Raw genomic sequence first — 4584 nt, 5'->3', positions numbered from 1 at the left:
CAGAGCGGTTCTAGGCGCATCTGTCCGGAACCGCGCTGCTGCTACGGTCGCAGGTTCGAATCCTGCCTCGGGCATGGATGTGTGTGATGTCCTTAGGTTAGGTAGGTTTAAGTAGTTCTAAGTCTAGGGGACTCATTACCTCAGATGTTAAGTCCCATACTGCTTAGAGCCATTTGAACCATTTGAGAACATATGTTTTCCTCTAATGCCCTACCTTCCGGTGAGCATTATTTAATTAAATCCGTTGGAATTCGATTACTCGATAAATAGTACAATTCTCAAGGCTGTCAATTCAACTAAGTACCTGGGTGTTAAAATTACGAACAACTTCAGTTGGAAAGACCACATAGATAATATTGTGGGGAAGGCGAGCCAAAGGTTGCGTTTCATTGGCAGGACACTTAGAAGATGCAGCAAGTCCACTAAAGAGACAGCTTACACTACACTCGTTCGTGCTCTGTTAGAATATTGCTGCGCGGTGAGGGATCCTTACCAGGTGGGATTGACGGACGACATCGAAAGGGTGCAAAAAAGGAAAGCTCGTTTTGTATTATCACGTAATAGGGGAGAGAGTGTGGCAGATATGAAGCGCGAGTTGGGATGGAAGTCATTAAAGCAAACACGTTTTTCGTCGCGGCGAGATCTATTTACGAAATTTCAGTCACCAACTTTCTCTTCCGAATGCGAAAATATTTTGTTGAGCCCAACCTACATAGGTAGGAATGATCATCAAAATAAAATAAGAGAAATCAGAGCTCGAACAGAAAGGTTTAGGTGTTCGTTTCTCCCGCGCGCTGTTCGCGAGTGGAATGGTAGGGAGATAGTATGATTGTGGTTCGATGAACCCTCTGCCAAGCACTTAAATGTGAATTGCAGAGTAATCATGTAGATGTAGATGTAGGTGTAGGTAGAGTGCATACTTCACTCTTCAGTTGTAGTAGCTGTTTCACATTCACATTTACTTGTACGTCTTGAGCCTGTACTTGTTCACTAATGAAGCAACACACCTCGAGGGAGTACCCTGATATGGTTGGTGTTTACTGCATAGCGATGGGGGTCTCCTACAACCACAGTTCACATGCTTCGAGTGAGATTGATCCACTTTTGGGTCTTCTATATCCACAATTAACATGTTTAGAGTGAGTTTAATCCAGCTGCCACATTTATCGCGCTCATCAAGCGCGGTTCTACGTAATTGTGTGGAAAGGTGTTGCTGGTGACTGTTTAATCGAAACATATCTCCTGGGCCATTAAATGGCAGTCATACTTACAGTTTCCTCGCCATAGCATTGCCATAATTACATGACGTACCACTCTACAGGACAGCGCTGTGGTTGCAGCATGGTGGGGCTCCGGTACATTTCAGTCGTCGTCCTGTGCCGCGTTCTTTAACCAATAGTTTCTAGAAAAGTGAACTGGCAGAGGTGGTCCTGTACCATGCTCTATTCTGACTTTTTTGGCGTGCAGAGAGAGAAGCGCAACCTTGTCTACAAAACCGCTATTGAATCACAAGAGGATCTGGCTGCCCTGATAGTAGCAGCTGCAAGAGAAATTGGATACACTCCTGCAGTCTTTAGTCGAGTCAGATAGAACACGTCCCGCTGGTGTAACCATCGTTTACGAGTCAATGCAGGCTTTTTGAACGTCTACTGTAAATGAAGCTGTTGTGTTAATATTGTTATCTCTTGTTTTGTTTACTGTAAGGTTTTAAGTTCTTATAAAAATGGTGCCTCACAGGAAAACGCATTAGAAAAAGTGTTTTTAGTGTCCCATCGAACCTCCCAGTGTTTGTTGGTATAATTAATTTTCATCCAGTGACAGCTCCATCCACCGGTTTAAAAAATCCTCAGAGCAAAATATGACATTAGAGAAAAATATTTGTTTGTATGTCCTGTGCAACCTCCCAGAATTTGACGGTTTAAATAATTTTCACACTGTTTGCAGGATCTTTCGAACATGGTTGAGCAAGTCTTTTTTCAAGGAAAGTCTAGTGGACTGGTTCGCACCAGGCACTCATCTCCGCAACGGTGGCCTGACAACAATCATACTATCTTCCTACCATTCCACTCTGCTGGTTGCAGATTTGGTAACGGTCTATCAAAGACTAAGGGAGTAAACTACGACAGAAGAATCCCATCTATGTTGGGCCCAGCGAGACTACGGAACGTAGTAAAAACGACCCTCGGAATGTTAAAACAAAGTTGGAAGACTATCGTCACCAGCATCCGGGAAACTGGAGCTGCGACATGAGGAAAAAGATTATAATACTTCTGCAACCTGCTGGTAACGTTTAGTGTGTAGCTCCCTGGTTTAGAACGGGTAGCCCGTCGGGTACGGCAGACAGCCTGAGCGTGGCTTTTAAGCGATTTTTCATCCTCTTGGAAGCACCTGCTGGGCTGATTCCCAATCTGGGCTTTCGAAAATGCAGTATCAAAACAGCACGCCCAAAAACACCTAGTCTGTATGCTATAAATTTAAGTTCTTACATGGTTTTTCGGGCTGTATGTGCTAATCTCAGGAACCAGTGTAGAGATGTTGGTACGATTTTCTCTAAGAGAAACGAGGGTGAGTCACTAAATAAGTCAGAAAATGAGACAGAGATACCAGAGCCGCATGTACGAGCCTGAAATTTATTTTCCTTTCCGAAGTACTCTCCTTGCAAAATAACACATCCCATCCTTCGACAAGACTTCAGAAGCCCTGCAGCATAGATTGCTTGTAATACAGTAACCATCTAACGAATAACCTCTCCGGATATAACACGGTAGTTTGTTTCCGTAAGTAGCTGCAACCCATTAGACCGATGTTTCCTGAATAACTAGGCCGGCCAGGACGTTACTTGTTTGTGACATTTTTTTGTCTTTTGCTGAATTCCTGCATCCAATTCAACACAAATTTCGATGAAATACATGACGAATTTCGGTATGGACGTGCCCTGCAAACACGAGACATATTCTACCGTCTTCTAGATACGAGGTGGAATCCAAAATTTTCGGGACTGTTGCGGCCATCTCGAAGGTAGAAGTAGTAGATCTTTGCACCACTAGGTGGCGACAGTTGCATATCTGATGAGTCAGTGTGCGGAGTGGCATTCAGCTGGGAGGACGTGTTGCGTGTTTACAGTGATTTCCGTAATACTCTGTGATTGGTGTGCGGCGATTTTATGATGGATCCGCAAACAGAACAGCGCATGTGTATCAAATTCTGTGCGAATCTCTGGAAAAGTGCTGCGAAGAGCCTTGCACTGAATCAACAAGTGTTTGGGGGACGCCGTACGCGTATGTTTGAGTGGCATGCTTGGTTCAGACCCGGCCGTACAGACGTCGAAGATGATGCTCACATTGGAAGGCCCGTTAGCCGCAAAACGCCAGACATTGTTGGCAAACTTCAACAATCGGTTCGTGCGGATCGACGTCGAACTATTCAAGACCTTGTGGATGAAGTGGGTATTCGTTATGGGACATGCCAAGGAATGTTAACTGATGAATTGGGCATGCAGCAACAGGCATGCATCGTGTTGCTGCAAAATTTGTGCCAATGATCTTGACTGCCAATCAGAAGGCAGAGCGTGTTGAAGTGTGCACGGTCCTTCGTCAGGCCGCATCTGATGATCCAACCTTCTTGTCACGGGTTATAACCGGGGACGAGAGCTAGATTTACGGTTATGACCGAGAAAAAGCAACAATCGACGCCTGGGCTCTCCAAGACAACAAGACCAAAAAAAGCGGGACAGGTGAACAGCAAAGTGAAGAGCATGATCGTCATCTTCTTTGAAACCAAGGTAATTGTGCACAGCCGGCCGGTGTGGCCGTGCGGTTCTAAGCGCTTTAGTTTGGAACCGAGTGACCACTACGGCCGCAGGTTCGAATCCTGCCTCGGGCATGGATGTGCGTGATGTCCTTAGGTTAGTTAGATTTAAGTAGTTCTAAGTTGTAGGGGACTGATGACCTCAGATGTTAAGTCCCATAGTGCTCAGAGCCGTTTGAAACTTTTTTTTTTTTTTTTTGAACTGTGCACAAAGAATTCGTCCCACCCAACCAAACAGTGAATTCCGCATACTACTGTGACGTTTTGCGGCGGTTCCGTGAAAACGTGTGGCGACGATGGCCTGAACTTTGGCGTCAAGGGAACCGGCTGCTGCATCACGACAACGCGCCTTGTCACACGTCCTTGCTCACCAGGACCTTTTTGGCAAAAAACCAACATGGCGGTTGCACCCCATGCACCGTGCTCGCCAGATTTGGCACCTTGCGACTTCGAGCTATTCCCAAAACTGAAACTCAAGTTGAAAGGCCGTCGGTTCGACACTGTAGAGAGGATTCAAGAAGAATTGCTGGCGGTGATAAACACCCTCAAAGAACAGGACTTCCAGAAAACGTTTGACCAGTGGCAGAAGCGCTGGGACCGGTGTGTAGGTGAGGAAGAACTACTTCTAGGGTGATGGTGACCATTAGTTCAAAGGTAAGGTTTTCAACAGATGGCAGCACCAGTCCCGAAAATTTTGGATAGCACCTCGTATATATAGGCGCGAAATTTCAAACGGTATGCGGTTTTCTGGTGTTTGCGACTTATTTACCGACTCAT

The sequence above is a fragment of the Schistocerca cancellata genome, chromosome 5 (genome assembly GCF_023864275.1).
Source record: "Schistocerca cancellata isolate TAMUIC-IGC-003103 chromosome 5, iqSchCanc2.1, whole genome shotgun sequence".
Classification (NCBI taxonomy): Eukaryota; Metazoa; Arthropoda; class Insecta; order Orthoptera; family Acrididae; genus Schistocerca; species Schistocerca cancellata.
This window is presented reverse-complemented; position numbering follows the sequence as displayed.